Here is an 18,506-nt window from a genome sequence, read left to right as displayed (position 1 = left end):
TCATCAATCTGACTCCATTATCATGTGAAAAAAAATGCAACAGGCCCTGTGAGCCTCTGGAGGATCTAGCAACATAGCGAATCACTGCATCAACGACTCAGTATGACTATAATGAACACGTGTCTATCTTGCACGGTTAATTAAGGTAATTATTAAGACGCTAGATACAAATGCTGGCAATCCAATGTTCCAGCATACATTTATTGAGTCACGTAGATCAGGGATGTCAAGGTGCAACCCAAGAATATGCTATGTGCAGTATAAATAAGTCGAAAACAAGACTTAGGTGTTTGCACGGGTCTTTAGAGTAATATCGAAGAGATCAAATCTGTGTGTCTTTACACACAGGAGGCTTGCATACATGTTCTCAGTGAAACCAAAGAAGACTGTCTTTTTATCCATGGGAAAACTGAAACTCACCCCCAACCTAAATAAACATTGCTTTGCACTCTTCTAGAAAAAAAAAGGACATCACACCCGGATTCGTTCATATTCCGAAATATCTCTGTAATGACTGGACACGGGAATTATCCCACCTGATAAGCAATCAACCCATCATACAATTTTGACCGATCTCTCTGAAAAGACATCAACCGGAAGACAGACACACAACACACATAAACACATGAAGTATTTCAGAGTTACACTCAGTTATATCTGTAGATCTATATGCAGTATTAGCCTACTCTTACTTTCAGCTCTGTTGGTACAAATTACCACACTCAGATAACAGCTCGATTTTGCACATTCCAACCAGAAAGACGACACAGAACATCAGAGCGCTACCATCACTAAAACAATTACTAGGCTTTTAAGAATGCATTAGTGGCCTTCGCAGGTGTCCCCAGTCTGAAAACCCTCTAAAGCATCAGCTTAGACATGAAAAAAGCATTCACCTACAGAGAGAACGAGACACCTTTGAAGAAAGGCGACTGACTGTTTGACAACCATTAGTACAGGAACTTTTTTCCTAATGGAGTTTAGAGGGGGAAACTGAGGACAGTGATATTTCTGAGGACATTGATGTTATCTTCATCTGACTGACAGGTATGATGTCTACAAAACAAGTGTATCTCCAGGGCTGCCAGGGAGCAGAGGACTTTTGACCCCTTACATCAAGGACAGCTGTCAATTAATAAAATACAGCCTGCCTTTGTTCACATTTAATTGGCCGCCATCGCGTCTGTCTCTCTTGCTAGCTGGTGAAAGGATGCACACAGTGAAAGCAGATAGAGTTATGTAAGGCCAGTGTTTGTCCATGTTTCATGACTGTCTGATAGGTGGCCTGTACTGCAGTTTAATGTCTGGAATTAAAGTTGGTGTTCATTTTTTTTATCTTGAAGCTAGAGAGTAAAATTGGCATATGCACCTCGCAATTAACGTAGAACTCAAATGGTATTATAGCGTGTGGACCATTTCGGTTCTTTATGACCCATGACACTCCCCCCTCCCTGCATCCCAAATACCTCCGGAAGGAGGACAGGTAGTCATTCGTTTGGCCCGCTCTGGACCTCAACAGCAGCAGCGAGGGGCACCAGAAGGACAACACTCCCTCTCCTACCTCCTCCCCCAAACCCAGGGAGGGGAAGAGCCCCCCCAAAGAGGAAGGTACAGAATTATATGATACATTTTCCCCCTGCATGCGATGATACTATATTTAGGTCCTACAAGAGAACATGTAGTACTCTCATACAAGGGAACATGTAGTAGATTGAATGTGGGGGGAGAGCCTTCTGATGCCCTACATAGTTCCTTAACTGGTGAAAATGAAATAGTTTATTAACTACGTCAAATTTTGTAATAATTGTAATAATGTGTTCTTTCAATCTTTTTCTTTCTTTTTCTTTCGTTCTCTGACTCTGTAGTGTTACTCTCTGCTTGTTTTGATCAGCCACCACTATAGAACCGGACATAGAGCTTATTCCTAGCAGAATGAGAGAACTCTTCATCAACTTCTCCAAGATCCCTCTCCTCCTCCTCCTCCTCCTCGTCTGTTCTTTAGACACACTGAGTTCAGTGTTCCAGCTGGCTGGCGGTGAGTAGATTACACTCAGCTGTCCCTACAGGGGGTTATTAATGAGTTATTAATTAGGTAATGACTGATTCTCTGTCCCACCATAACTAGTGGATGGGTTACACTGTCTGTCCTCTCTGGACGTGTCTAGTCAGATAAACTGACTCGCCCATTTTGATAACTATGAGGAGGAAACCAGTGCGAAACCTGTTGAAACCTGTTGACTACAGTATATGACTATGACTAATGCTGTTGTATAATACTACACATAATATAAACATAGTATAAACTAGACATAACTAAACTGATATATACTATTAGAACAACGAGACCTTAGGGCTATAAGGTTCTATCTGAAATTTGTCAAAAATAAGTTAGTTACATATACTGTAATTGATCTTTACATGATTCTTCATATGTCTGCGAAGTTAGATTTTAAAGTGCATTTGAAGCGATTTTCTTTTCAAAGCTCAATCGGCATAAACCAGCGTTTACCCAACTCGGTCCTAGGGACCAAGGGGTGCACATTTAGCTTTTTGCCCTACCACTACACAGCTGATTAAAATAATAAACGAATCATCAAGCTTTGATAATTTCAGTCAGCTGTGTAGTGTTTGGGCAAAAACTGAAACGTGCACCCCTTGGAGTCCCTAGGACCGAATTTGGGAAAAGCTGGCATAAACCCATTTTAATCTGCAATCCAATGACAAGCCTGAACAAATACAGATGGACCAATCAGAACACATCTTTGCCATTTCCTTCCAAGTATGGTGTAGGCTAGTCTAGCCAGCAATAATGACATGCAAGAAAAACAAACACTGTCAGAAATCTTAAACTAAATGATGTTGTCACATCATTCTTCAGTGGTAACAGTAGTTTGTCTGATGTGTTCTGTCTATCTACGAACATTCCAATAAAAAATAAATACAAACTACAGTTTACAATATCAAAACTACAATTTCAACACCACAATAAATGTGTACATTTAATCAAAACAATTTTCATTTAACAAATTCAGTTAGTTAAGTCGGAATCTTGTGTTGTAGATATTTTTATGCAAAAAGGGAATGGTGAAGTTATCTACCCGGACTTTATAATGAGGACCAGTATTGAAAAAGCTAAGGTTTTCTTAAAAATGTATAATTCAGAAGTGTCAGATAGTACCTTATGGTTGAACCCAGATTGACATTTCAGAGCCATAAGGGTCAACTGTATCTGTGATTGCACCCCCTCTAAAAGAAAACGGACATACAAATGTCTCAGGATTTTAATACTCTTCACTTTAGGTACCTTTTAAGGCGATTGGTTATGAAATATGAATTCACTACAAAACAGTTCTGAGATCTGGGATGTGAAAACGTTGATGCTCAATATCTCCTAACTATGCTTTGCACAGATAGAACCTGATATTCCCTGATATTCCCAAGGTAATGACAAACTGATTCATGACTTTTTGGATAGGGTACCTTAAGTCAAATGCTGTAAGTACTCTGAACTAGGTGGAAACTGTCTATTGACCTGGGGTAATATGTCCTGTATGTGTGTTACTGAAGGTAAGATAGCGGGGGACATCTTCAAGGACAATGTGGTGCTGCCTAACCCATTAGCCGGGCTGGTGGTGCAGACACTGGTCACAGTACCAGTCCAGAGCTCCTCCACATCCACCTCTATCATTGTGTGTGTGAGGGGTTCTCTTCTTCTCGGTGTCTGAATGAGAGTGAAAACATGGCTTGTAAATCTGAACAATTGACTGAATAGCATCAAAAGGGACAAGCGACAACAATATGCTTTTGAATTTGAAACAAAGTGGTTGACCTATTCTCCTCTCTCATTGTCAGTGATTAGTTATTATTATTTTATTTATTTTACCAGGTTGACTGAGTTCACATTCGCATTTACAGCAATCACCTGGGGAATAGTTACAGGGGAGAGGACGGGGGATGAATGAGCCAATTGTAAGCTGGGGATAATTAGGTGACCGTGATGGTATGAGGGCCAGATTGGGAATTTAGCCTGGACACCAGGGTTAACATCCCTATTCTTACGATAAGTGCCTTGGGGTAGGCCATCATTGTAAATACGAATTTGTTCTTGCCTATTTAAATAAAGGTTAAATAAATAATAACACATATTTTAAAATCTTTAGTGACCACAGAGAGTCAGGACACCTGTTTAACATCCCATCTGAAAGACGGCACCCTACACAGGGCAATGTCCCCAATCACTGCCCTGGGGCACTGGGATGTTTTTTTTTAGAGCAGAGGAAAGGGTGACTCCTACTTGCCCTCCAACACCCCTTTATAACAGGGAGTCTCAGGCGTATGAACTGTCTGCTGCTAATAGGGGTTATCCACAGACACCTCTCATTCACTGTGTGTATGTGACCAGTGGGCATGGCATATCAGTATGCCAGGACTGTCTCTGTCTCAGCAGCCAATCTCAAAGAGGACACGAGAGGGGAATTATGGGCAATTACTGGGTCATTCTACCAATTGGGTGCCTTTTGAGTAGTGTAACTTGGTAGAAAAAAAACGTTTGTTTCGCCAAATTGTAACACTCGGTCATGAAGAGCACATGTTCAACATCTCAAGCATGATTTCCCATCTCAATAGGTTAAATAAAAAAATGACAATAGTAGGCCTAAGTGCCAAGTAAAGTAACAAGGTTGACCTTAACAGGGTTGACGATTTCCTCTTAAATCGTGAATCCACTTGTGAGAGGGGGAATGTCAGCTTGATGTGTGCCACAGGGAGGGGAAATTGAATGTAAGCTTCACAAAAATGTGTACTTTTCAAACATTTCCAGCCTGTATATCTATTGGTAACAGGGTTGACGTGTTATGCTCAACCCGCTCAGTGTTCCACCAAAATAACACCAGAAATTGACAAAATGAGTAGAACCAGCTCACCTGCTTTTACACTATAATTTGTCTACAATATGTTCAATGTTTCTTTAGAATATTTTTTGAAGGAATATTTTCACGATATTTAAACGAGATGTCACGACTTCGGCCGAAGTTGGTACCTCTCCTTGTTCGGGCGGTGTTTGGCGGTCGACGTCACCGACTTTCTAGTCACCACCGATCCGTGTTTCATTTTCGTTTTGTTTTGTCTTGATCATACACACCTTGTTTCCATTCCATTAATTATGTTCCTTATTTAACCCTCTGGCTTCCCTCTTTGTTTTGTGCGTTATTGTTTGTCATGTGGGTTCGTGTTCTTGTGCTCTGGATTATTTTTGTATTGTTTCCTTGTCGGAACATTATCTTAATTTTGAGTAAACTTTCAGACATTCACTCATATCTGTGTTCTGCGCCTGACTCCGCATTTTTCCATTCACCTACACCCTCATACGAGAGTTCAGTTCATGTAACAGAGTTGACCTTAAAATGAGGGACAGGTTTTTTTTAACCTTAAAATGAATCACTAATCATATTAAATAAATAGAAAACCAACATAATAACTAGGAGTTTACAATGATTGGTGATTTTTTTTAGAAATGTTGGGGTTAACTTGGTTAAAATCTTCCTAAAAGTCACAGAGGTTGCACAGAGGGAACTTTAGCAAGCAGTCTGTGGGAGCTGTGAGTGTGTATGTATGTGTGTGTGTGTGTGAGAGTGTGTGTGTGTGTGGTGTGCCTAAATGTTCAAAGGGTCATCTACATATGAATCAGTTTGTCATTATCTTGGGAGGGCCCAGCAACAATAAAACCAGCTCTTCAGTTAAAAACCTGAGATGCCTCCACTCACTTGCAAATTGCCATCAATTTTTCTGCATTAAAAGTATGAAACCACTGAATAATGTCAGGTTTGATAATATTGAAGCCCATGAATTACCATAATCATGGAACTTTGAGCAGTAAGTCATTATAGTGTGTGTGTGTGTGTGTGTGTGTGTGTGTGTGTGTGTGTGTGAGCAAGCATGTGTTTCCTTTCTCACAGTGCTGGAGGTGAGGTCTACTGTTCCTATCATCATGAGGTCCAACATCAGGATGTCAGTCACCAACACCATTGTAGCCATGATGCAGGCGGGGGAGAGGAATGAGTTCAAACTGTACGAGGGAAGGGGAGAGCAGAGGAGAGGGGATGGAGGGAAGGAGGGGATAGCGGAGGAGAGTGGAGAGGAAGGAGAAGCGGAGAGGAATACTACTCTGCTATTTAGTCTATATGCTGTCATACTTAATGTATAACATCATCTAATCATATATAAGCCTATAAACAGCAGCAATGACATTTTCTCAAGTCATTGAACCCATATCACTAACCTTTCCACATTAAGCACTACACATGACAATTACCTTTATGCTCAGAGCTCAAAGTTTAAAACACTTTATTGTCTATTTAGGGCGAAATGAACACTTTCATTACACACATAACTCAGTCACATAAGTACAATGCATAACAAGGAATATACAGTATAAGGATAGATTACACATTCCAACATTAAAATGAACTAAAAGGGTAGCTCATCAAAAGGAATCAGTACAAGTACCCATAACAAGGGATTAGATGGATTAAAAGAGATCAAACATACAACAAATAACTAGGCTATGTCTCTGTGTTCAGGGTGTTTGCTGGGGCTACCATACACTACTGTTTCAACTGGCTGTCTGTGCTGGTGCTGCTGCCGATGGAGGTGGCTACAGGGCTGATGACCCACTTGGCCCACATCGTGGTCACCAGCTTCAACATACAGAGTGGAGAGGTTGCCCCTAAGCCAAACTCATCATACCGGTATTAAGCATTAAACCAGTCAATACAAATACCTAATGAATACCTGTCATAAACATCCATTCTCTCCCCTCTCTCCGTCAGTTGGATAGCATGTGATCACCGGCATCGCCATGGGAGATGAGAGCATGAGGAACAGGAGCCTGGTGAAGCACTGGTGCCACACCAATCTAGTTACGGTACTGACCTCTGTCAACACCATCACTGTCTCAACACTGTCGCCTCCCCATTGTCATCGCTGTCATCATTGTCACCCCCAAACCATCTGTCTAACCACGTCATGGTCTCAACAATGGTACCATTTGAAAGGAAACACTTTGAAGATTGTGGAAATGTGAATTGAATGTAGGAGAATATAACACAATAGATCTGGTAGAAGAAAATACAAAGAAAAAAAAAACTTTTTCTACCACCATCTTTGAAATGCAACAGAAAGGTCCCACTTCTAGCCATCACTGGTTGTAATTCCAATGGTGTCCACAAGATGGCAGCAGTGTATGTGCAAAGTTTCAGAGGGATAACTTGAAGTATGAGCAAACTATATAACATTTAGTGTGAAGTCACCCAGGTACATTTGGGCAAATCGTGCATTCAGATTACAGTTTTCTGCAAGAATATCGTCAAATCTGTATACTTGGACTTTGATTTAGCTTTTCCAGTATTAGTAGCCATATTACAAGTTCAACATTTGCTAAACAACCAGTTTTCATAACTTCAATAACTCTTAAATTCGTATATTTTTTGTCCAAAAGGAAAAGGCATGCTGTCGCAAAAGATTAGCAGCTACATTTTGCAACATATACAGGCTTTCCAGATACGCCCGTAAAGCCCAGCTCTTTGGCTATCTAGCTAGCTTTGTTTGACCCCGATTGGTGCTTATTTGACAAAGTTAGAATCGATCAAGTGAAGACCGCCCGCGTCATCAGCGTGCCATGAAGGAGTCGCTCTCTGACCAAATGTGGTGTCGTATAGAATATACTACACCCCTAATGATATAGTGAAGTCTGGTTATGTTTTAGGATCTCTGAGGAATAAATACAAACATGATTTGACTGGTTGAAACAACGTTTAGGGTTACATTTTCACAGATTCCTTTCTCTGCAAATTGAACGAGTTTAAATACAAAATCGATTGTGCATGCTATATGGACCTTTTAAGGATATGAAAAAGGATTTTATCTAACAAAACGACACTTCATGTTATCTCTGGGACCCGTTGGATAATAAATCAGAGCAAGGTTTCAGATTGTAAGTACACATTTCACCTTCAGAGGTGAATTTATCAAACATATCGCGGTGAAAAAAGTGTTTTGTTGTTAGGAGCTCTCCTCAAACAATAGCATGGCATTTTTTCACGGTAATAGCTGTTATATTATATGCAGTTATATTAACAAGAATGTAAGTTTTCAGCCGATATAAGACACTTATATGTACCGACATTTGTTGTTTCTCTAAAATCTGTGATTGTGACACATGATTTACAACTGTCCCGTTGACGGAACGCCTATACCTAAGTTCACTTTTAGTTGGTACTCATCCCGGATCCGGGAGCACCCCCCACAGTAAAAAAGCTGACTAGCATAGCCTAGCATAGCGTCACAAGTAAATACAAGCATCTAAATATCATTAAATCACAAGTCCAAGACACCAGATGAAAGATACAGATCTTGTGAATCCAGCCATCATTTCTGATTTTTTAAATGTTTTACAGGGAAGACACAATATGTAAATCTATTAGCTAACCACGATAGCAAAAGACACAACTTTTTTTCTCCACCATTTTTTTCCTGCATCAGTAGCTATCACTAATTCGACTAAATAAAGATATATATAGCCACTAACCAAGAAACAACTTCATAAGATGACAGTCTGATAACATATTTATGGTATAGGATATGTTTTTTTAGAAAAATGTGCATTTTTCAGGTATAAATCACAGTTGTACATTGCAGCTGCAATCTGAAATAGCGTTGGAAGCAGCCGGAATAATTACAGAGACCGACGTTCATTACCAAAATACTCATCCTAAAACACTTCTGAAAAATACACAGCCTACAGCAATCGAAAGACACAGATCTTGTGAATCCAGACAATATTTCAGATTTTCTAAGTGTTTTACAGGGAAGACACAATATGTAAATCTATTAGCTAACCACGATAGCAAAAGACACAACTTTTTTTCTCCACCATTTTTTTCCTGCATCAGTAGCTATCACTAATTCGACTAAATAAAGATATATATAGCCACTAACCAAGAAACAACTTCATAAGATGACAGTCTGATAACATATTTATGGTATAGGATATTTTCTTTTAGAGAAATTTGCATTTTTCAGGTATAAATCACAGTTGTACATTGCAGCTGCAATCTGAAATAGCGTTGGAAGCAGCCAGAATAATTACAGAGACCGACGTCAATTACCAAACTACTCATCCTAAAACATTTCAGAAAAATACACAGCCTACAGCAATCGAAAGACACAGATCTTGTGAATCCAGACAATATTTCAGATTTTCTAAGTGTTTTACAGCGAAAACACAATATATCGTTATATTAGCATACCACATGAGCTAACATCACCCCAGCATGAAATCAGCATGAAATCAAGGCAAAGGGGGCGATAACGTTATCGCCACCAAAATATATTAATTTTTTCACTAACCTTCTCAGAATTCTTCAGATGACAGTCCTGTAACATCATATTACACAATGCATATAGAGTTTGTTCGAAAATGTGCATATTTAGCATCACAAATCTTGGTTATGCTATGTAATCTGTCAAAACATGGCATGCATTCGGGCCGGCGCCATTTTGGAAAGGCACCTAAGATTACGATTATTTATCGATTAGATTGACTAAAAAAATACAGGTTGGACAGCTAATGAAAGATGCATTGGTTATTAATGCAACCGCTGATTTAGATTTTTAAAATTAACGTTACAAGACATACATTGTGAGTTACAGCCAGACTAGTGCCGCAAAAAATGGCCGACAACTGCGTTTAAAATTTTCCACATAAATACGTAATAAAATCATAAATAACTCTTACTTTTGGACGAGCTTCCATCAGTATCTTGGGCAATGTGTCCTTTGTCCAAAAGTATCGTTGCTTTGTTGTAAAACGACCTCCTCAACCTCAGAACTAGCAGCTAACGATAGCTACTCGGCACACACATGCCCAAATCGTCAAACGCAATACTAAGGAAATTCAGAAAAATAGCAATATACTCGCATAAACTGATATAAATCGGTTTCAAATAACTTCGTTATGATGTTTCTAACACCTATATCGAACTAAATGACAGACGGATAGAACTTTGATCAATAACGAGAGCTTTTGAGCATGCGATTCTGATGTCCTCCCTTGCGCCCTGGCGAGCGTCAAAAAGATGGGTCATCTCACTCCATTCCCTTTTATAAACTCTGAGAAGCACCTAGAGACACCATCCCACTTCTCATTGGTTACTGACATCCAGGGGAAGGCGGGTGCAGTTCATTTCGATCCATAGGGCATACACAGAGCTTAAAACTGATCCGAGATCAGAGACTATTTTTCAGAGCTTCGCATGTCCTGTCATGAGTTTCGCTGTAGAAAGAGTTCTGGTTCACCCACAGACATAATTCAAACGGTTTTAGAAACTAGATATTGTTTTCTATTCAATAGTAATAATAATATGCATATTGTACGAGCAAGAATTGAGTATGAGGCAGTTTAATTTGGAGACGATAAATGCTAACGTTGAAACAGCACCCCCTATATTGAGAAAAGGTTTTTAATACATTTTTTGGGACATTACACTAATAACTCAAATATATTTACGTTTTTATTTTCATTGTTATTTATTTTGCAGATATTTCGATTGTCTTTTAGATTCGGGTTATTTAGAGTTCAGTTTAATTGCAGAATAATAACTGTATAGCGAGAACATTGTGTCTGGTTCCCACCAGGAAGGCATCTGTTTGCTAATGCGCAGCTGTCAGACCTGGTGGTGGGGCTGGTCCTCCTGGCCTGCTCCCTGACCCTGCTCCTGCTTGGTACTCCTGTTCAAGCTGATCAAGGTCAAGAGGCAAATGTCATCTAGAAGGTCATCAACACAGGTTGGGTGCCTGCCGGAGATAGATTGCAAAATCTTGATACTAAATATGAACTCCACTGGCAAGATTTTCAGACAGACAAGACAGACAGACAGAAAGACACCTAATCACGATCTTGTTCTAACCCTTCTCCCTGTAGACTTGCCGTGCAATTTGGCCTACGGGCTACCTGGCCATGTTCGTGGGAGCAGGGATGACCTTCATTGTCCAGAGCAGCTCTCTTTTCCCCTCTGCCCTCACACCACTTACTGTATAGGTGAGGGACTTCTGGCTAGGAAACACATCTACCTACTCCATTCCATGCACGAGTAACAATAAATATGGGCTAAAATACCAAGATTTTCAAAGATTTTCTGTAATGATTGATTATCAATATCATAGACAGAATAATAACGAATAGAGAGGGGTGTTTATGAAATGTTGCATCTATTCACAGAAAGAACATTGATGTACTGTATACCTGAAATATATACAAACACAATCAATTAACTCATACAGAGTCATACATTCTGATTTTATCTCATTGCTCACATGCTGGTCCAGACTAAAAAACCCTGTGGTTTTTGAGATAGCATGGCTATAAAGAAAGACAGCAGGCAAACACTTGCAAATACAATCAGATAAACACTGACCCTGTAACGGCTCTCTTTCGGTGAGTGAGTAGACCAAGGCGCAGCGGGTGATGAATACATAATGACTTTATTGTAAGACGAAGACAGACACGAAATACACTTGACTAAATATACAAAATAACAAAACGAACTAGACAGACCTAAACTACGAACTTACATGAAACGAAGAACACATGAACAGGAACGACCGAATGAACGAGACGAGACAGTACCGTATGGTGCAACAAACACAGACACAGCGACAATCACCCACAAACAAACAGTGAGAACAACCTACCTTAATATGACTCTCAATTAGAGGAAAACGCAAAACACCTGCCTCTAATTAAGAGCCATACCAGGCAACCCAAAACCAACATAGAAACAGCAAACATAGACTGCCCACCCAAAACTCACGCCCTGACCATCACACACATACAAAACAACAGAAAACAGGTCAGGAACGTGACAGAACCCCCCCCTCAAGGTGCGAACGCCGGGCGCACCAGCACAAAGTCCAGGGGAGGGTCTGGGTGGGCATCTGACCACGGTGGTGGCTCAGGCTCCGGACGCTGTCCCCACACCACCATAGTCACTCCCCGCTTCTGTATCCCCCTCCCAATGACCACCCTCCAACTAAAACCACCTAAATGAAGGGGCAGCACCGGGATAAGGGGCAGCACCGGGATAAGGGGCAGCACCGGGATAAGGGGCGGCAGGTCCTGGCTGAGGGACTCTGGCAGGTCCTGGCTGAGGGACTCTGGCAGGTCCTGGCTGAGGGACTCTGGCAGGTCCTGGCTGAGGGACTCTGGCAGGTCCTGGCTGAGGGACTCTGGCAGGTCCTGGCTGAGGGACTCTGGCAGGTCCTGGCTGAGGGACTCTGGCAGGTCCTGGCTGAGGGACTCTGGCAGGTCCTGGCTGAGGGACTCTGGCAGGTCCTGGCTGAGGGACTCTGGCAGGTCCGGGCTGAGGGACTCTGGCAGGTCCGGGCTGAGGGACTCTGGCAGGTCCGGGCTGTAGGGCAGCTCATGACTGTAGGGCAGCTCATGACTGTAGGGCAGCTCACGACTGTAGGGCAGCTCACGACTGTAGGGCAGCTCACGACTGTAGGGCAGCTCACGACTGTAGGGCAGCTCACGACTGTAGGGCAGCTCACGACTGTAGGGCAGCTCACGACTGTAGGGCAGCTCACGACTGTAGGGCAGCTCACGACTGTAGGGCAGCTCACGACTGTAGGGCAGCTCATGACTGTAGGGCAGCTCATGACTGTAGGGCAGCTCCTGACTGGCTGGCGGCTCTGGCAGCTCCTGACTGGCTGGCGGCTCTGGCGGCTCCTGACTGGCTGGCGGCTCTGGCGGCTCCTGACTGGCTGGCGGCTCTGGCGGCTCCTGACTGGCTGGCGGCTCTGGCGGCTCCTGACTGACGGACGGCTCTAGCGGCTCCTGACTGACGGACGGCTCTAATGGCTCGTGGCAGACGGATGGCTCAGAAGGCGCTGGGCAGACGGATGGCTCAGAAGGCGCTGGGCAGACGGATGGCTCAGAAGGCGCTGGGCAGACGGATGGCTCAGAAGGCGCTGGGCAGACGGATGGCTCAGAAGGCGCTGGGCAGACGGATGGCTCAGACGGCGCTGGGCAGACGGATGGCTCAGACGGCGCTGGGCAGACAGATGGCTCAGACGGCGCTGGGCAGACAGATGGCTCAGACGGCGCTGGGCAGACAGATGGCTCAGACGGCGCTGGGCAGACAGATGGCTCAGACGGCGCTGGGCAGACAGATGGCCCCGACGGCGCTGGGCAGACAGATGGCCCCGACGGCGCTGGGCAGACAGATGGCTCCGACGGCGCTGGGCAGACAGATGGCTCAGACGGCGCTGGGCAGACAGATGGCTCAGACGGAGCTGGGCAGACAGATGGCTCAGACGGAGCTGGGCAGACAGGCAGTGCAGAAGGCGTTGGGCAGACGGCCGACTCTGCCCTGCTGAGGTGCACAGTAGGCCTGGTGCGTGGTGCCGGAACTGGAGGTACCGGGATGACGGCACGCACTTCAAGGCTAGTGCGGGGAGCAGGGACAGGGCACACTGACCTCTCGAAGCGCACTATAGGCCTGGTGCGTGGTACCGGAACTGGAGGTACCGGGCTGAGGGCACGCACCTCAGGGCGAGTGCGGGGAGAAGGAACAGTGCGTACAGGGCTCTGGAGACGCACAGATGGCTTAGTGCGTGGTGCCGGAACTGGAGGCACTGGGCTGGAGACACGCACCATAGGGAGAGTGCGTGGAGGAGGAACAGGGCTCTGGAGACGCACAGGTGGCTTAGTGCGTGGTGCCGGAACTGGTGGTACTGGGCTGGGGCGAGGAGGTAGCGCCGGAAATACCGGACCGTGTAGGCGTACTGGCTCCCTTGAGCACCGAGCCTGCCCAACCTTACCTGGCTGAATGCTCCCCGTCGCCCGACCAGTGCGGGGAGGTGGAATAACCCGCACCGGGCTATGTAGGCGAACCGGGGACACCATGCGTAAGGCTGGTGCCATGTAAGCCGGCCCAAGGAGACGTACTGGTGGCCAGATATGTAGAGCCGGCCTCATGGCACTTGGCTCAATGCTCAATCTAGCCCTACCAGTGCGGGGAGGTGGAATAACCCGCACTGGGCTATGCACCCGTACAGGAGACACCGTGCGCTCTACTGCGTAACACGGCGTCTGCCCGTACTCCCGCTCTCCACGGTTAGCCTGGGAAGTGGGCGCAGGTCTCCTACCTGCCCTCGGCCCACTACCTCTTAGCCTCCCCCAAGAAATTTTAGGGTAGTACTTGCGGGCTTCCAGCCTTGCTTCCGTGCTGCCTCCTCATAACGTCGCCTCTCCGCTTTCGCTGCCTCCAGCTCCGCTTTGGGGCGGCGACACTCCACTGGCTCTGCCCAGGGTCCTTTACCGTCCAGGATCTCTTCCCATGTCCAATCCTCCTTTTCCCACTGCTGCTGTCGTGGCTGTCCGTTAACCCGCTGCTTGATCTGGGTTTGGTGGGTGATTCTGTAACGGCTCTCTTTCGGTGAGTGAGTAGACCAAGGCGCAGCGGGTGATGAATACATAATGACTTTATTGTAAGACGAAGACAGACACGAAATACACTTGACTAAATATACAAAATAACAAAAACGAACTAGACAGACCTAAACTACGAACTTACATGAAACGAAGAACACATGAACAGGAACGACCGAATGAACGAGACGAGACAGTACCGTATGGTGCAACAAACACAGACACAGCGACAATCACCCACAAACAAACAGTGAGAACAACCTACCTTAATATGACTCTCAATTAGAGGAAAACGCAAAACACCTGCCTCTAATTAAGAGCCATACCAGGCAACCCAAAACCAACATAGAAACAGCAAACATAGACTGCCCACCCAAAACTCACGCCCTGACCATCACACACATACAAAACAACAGAAAACAGGTCAGGAACGTGACAGACCCACGTGGCATCTGGGGCGCCCGGTAGCCTAGTGGTTAGAGTGTTGGAATAGTAACCGGAAGGTTGCAAGATCAAATCCCCGAGCTGACAATGTAAAAATCTGTTATTCTACCCCTGAACAAGGCAGTTACCCACTGTTTTTAGGATGTCATTGAAAATAAGAATGTGTTCTTAACTGACTTGCCTAGTAAAATCCAGATCACATAGTTTGATAAAGTCAGAGTTAAACTTTGCATCTTCATTTGAAATATGGTTTGAATATTTACAAAAACATGCATTAATAGAACCATAATTTTTTGATTATCAGGTAAGAAATGCTAATATCAATGAGGTATGTTTTATTAGTTCCTATAAGACAGTGGCTGGAAATCTACAGTGTCACTCCGGAGTCACACTGTTCTCTGGCTGTCTGTTGTTTCTGGAGGTTGTCGTAGCAATTACCTGTATTACTAAATGAGGAAAGTTACAAACCACACACCAGTCAGAATTATACTTAAACTTCATCTTTAATTATATGAGCTTCATCATAACCCTTTGACTCTCAGATCAATTCAGTGTCTATAATGAATTCTGAGAGTCCCTACAAAAGAATACCAAGATCTTTTATAGCTGAGATACACCCCTCTCAACTTACATGACATTACATGAATGTTCCTGAACATATGCAGACAAAGCAACACGCCTAACGTCCCGAAAAAAATTCAAATATCTAATAAAACTATATTGAAAAAACATACTTTACGATGATATTGTGACATGTATCAAATAAAATCAACGCAGGAGATAGTATTCGCCCATAACGACAGCTTTTCAGAAGGCAATAACAGGTCCCTGCACGCGCCTTGCAGAAAACAGAAAATGGGGGACACGTTGTTCCAAGAGGATGTATTCCACCTCAGAACAAGATAATCAACTCATTTCTCCTCTCACTTCCTCTTGACACCTAGGGGAAGGTGTATGACGTGCACGTATAGTCATACGTATCATGCCCATTTATAGGCAGGTCCTTGAACAGAACATAGATTTCAGACTTTCCACTTCCTGGTCACAAAGTGTGCTGCCAAATGAGTTCTGTTTTACCCACAGACAAAATTCAAACGGTTTTAGAAACTAGAGAGTGTTTTCTATCCAATAGTAATAATAATATGCATATTGTACGAGCAAGAATTGAGTACGAGGCCGTTTAAATTGGGCACGATTTTCCCCCAAAGTGAAAACAGCACCCCCTGTCCTCATCAGGTTTTAAACTTCTTGAATTCAACCGTTATTGTGTTCAAAAACACATTTAGATTTGTGAACAGCCATCCACAACAACCACAATCCGTATAGAGCAAATAGCTAAATGAGAGAGCAGCAGTGTGATTCACATCAATGCGCTATGTAGATATAAATAATAAGTGATATCCGTGTCACCGTAGACTACACCGCTGCTGTCATCCTTACCTCCAAGCATTATTCAAGTTGGATAATCCTTGGATGCCGACAGCAGTCACACCATTGGAAGACATAGTTTGGACTGTAGCCTACAAAAGCCTATTCCTGCACTTTTCACGAGATCCATAAAACCCATTTGGTGTGTCATGAAAGTGGTCTCTGACTTGTGGTTAGACTCACTCAGGTGGAACAAACTTTTTTTCAATGCTGATTTGAATGTCATTGAGAAAACATAGAATTGTCAAAGATTTTTTTTCTCAAACATCCTTTCTGAATTTAAAAGTAATCCTCAAAGTAATCATCTATTTTTGCTGGTAACATAACGGATTACAGTTACCATTTTCTGTAATTCCTTACATGTAACAGAATACATGTAATGTGTTACTCCCCAACCCTGATGATCCCTTATTTATGTCACCTGTTCAATCCACTTCAATCAGTGTAGAATAGATGAAGGGGAGCAGACAGTTTAAAGGAGGATTTTTAAGACTTGAGACAATTGAGACTTGGATTGTATGCCATTCAGTGAGTGAATGAGCAAGACAAAAGATTTAAGTGCCTTTAAACGGGGTGTGCTAGTAGGTGCCAGGCACACTGGTTTGAGTGTGTGAAGAACTGCAACGCTGCTGGATTTTTCACGCTCAACAGTTATCTTTTGTATGAAGAATGGTCCACCACCCAAAGGACATCCAGCCAACTTGACACAACTGTTGGAAGCATTCGAGTCATCCTTGTGGAATGCTTTCGATACCTAGTAGAGTCCGGGTCCTGGCGAATTGATGCTGTTCTGAAAAAAGGGGGTGAAACTCAATGTTAGGAAGTTGTTCATAATGTTTTGTAAGTCGCTCTGGATAAGAGCGTCTGCTAAATGACTTAAATGTAAATGTAAAATATAAAACATAGAAAAATTACGTATTACATTTACATTTTTACATTTAAGTCATTTAGCAGACGCTCTTATCCAGAGCGACTTACAAATTGGTGCATTCACCTTATGATATCCAGTGGAACAACCACTTTACAATAGTGCATCTAACTCTTTTAAGGGGGGGGGGGGGTTAGAAGGATTACTTTATCCTATCCTAGGTATTCCTTAAAGAGGTGGGGTTTCAGGTGTCTCCGGAAGGTGGTGATTGACTCCGCTGACCTGGCGTCGTGAGGGAGTTTGTTCCACCATTGGGGTGCCAGAGCAGCGCACATCAATGCGAGCTGTGGCAAGAAGGTTTGCTGTGTCTGTCAGCGTAGTGTCCAGAGCATGGAGGCGCTACCAGGAGACAGGCCAGTACATCAGGAGACGTGGAGGTGGCCGTAGGAGGGCAACAACCCAGCAGCAGGACCGCTACCTCCGCCTTTGTGCCAGAGCCCTGCAAAATGACCTCCAGCAGGCCACAAATGTGCATTTATTGCAAAAGGAAATAGCGAAATGGCATTACACTGAGAAAGATGGGTTAATCTGTGGACATCGGCGTTAAGATCAGAATGAACGGTGGATTGGCCCATGTGGGTGAATGAAATTAGGAATATTGTAATGAATACACAGGGAGAAAAAGGTGTAGATTCACATGGCAGGTGTTTATTTTGCCTTCACAGAAGGCAGGAATCGTGGTCACAGGTAGGCAAACAGGCAAGTGAATCAAAACTAGGACTGAAGGCTATAACTGGTTTTCACAAACGAGCTAGGCAAAGGCTTAATAGAGTCAAAACGAACAATACCTCACAAAGGCACAAACAGAATGAACTGAACTAAATAAGGAGCTGATGAGACCAAGTGAGTAACTAACACAGGTGAAATCAATTAACAAAAATGAAAGACAAGGCTACGTTCAAGAACACAGAAACAGGGCTACGTTCAAGAACACAACGAAACAGAACACAAGGTTGACTAAGAAAATAAACACAGAACCTTACAAATAAATATGTATAATTATTTAACTACAGGTACAGTGGATGTGAGAGAAATAGCTGTAAGTAGCAGTAGAAGTATAGCTGTCTGTTAGTTTAGTCCAATTAGGGTAGGGATGGTAGGGTGGGGGGGGGAAGTATAGAGAAAATTAAAAAAATATTTAAAAAATAAGTGGGATTAGAAATTATGTAAACAATCAAATTGATAGAACCTACAATCTATCTGCAATATTAAAGCTGA

General features: G+C 43.4%; 1 pseudogene; it reads left to right on the top strand.

Moving 5' to 3' along the window:
- Positions 1-1,427: 1,427 nt before the first annotated feature.
- On the top strand, positions 1,428-11,095 carry LOC139572627 (sodium-dependent phosphate transport protein 2A-like; annotated as a pseudogene).
- Positions 11,096-18,506: the final 7,411 nt, after the last annotated feature.

The sequence above is a fragment of the Salvelinus alpinus genome, chromosome 4 (genome assembly GCF_045679555.1).
Source record: "Salvelinus alpinus chromosome 4, SLU_Salpinus.1, whole genome shotgun sequence".
Lineage (NCBI taxonomy): Eukaryota > Metazoa > Chordata > Actinopteri > Salmoniformes > Salmonidae > Salvelinus > Salvelinus alpinus.
The sequence above is the reverse complement of the archived record's forward strand: the minus strand, read 5'-3'. Positions and strand labels throughout refer to the sequence as shown.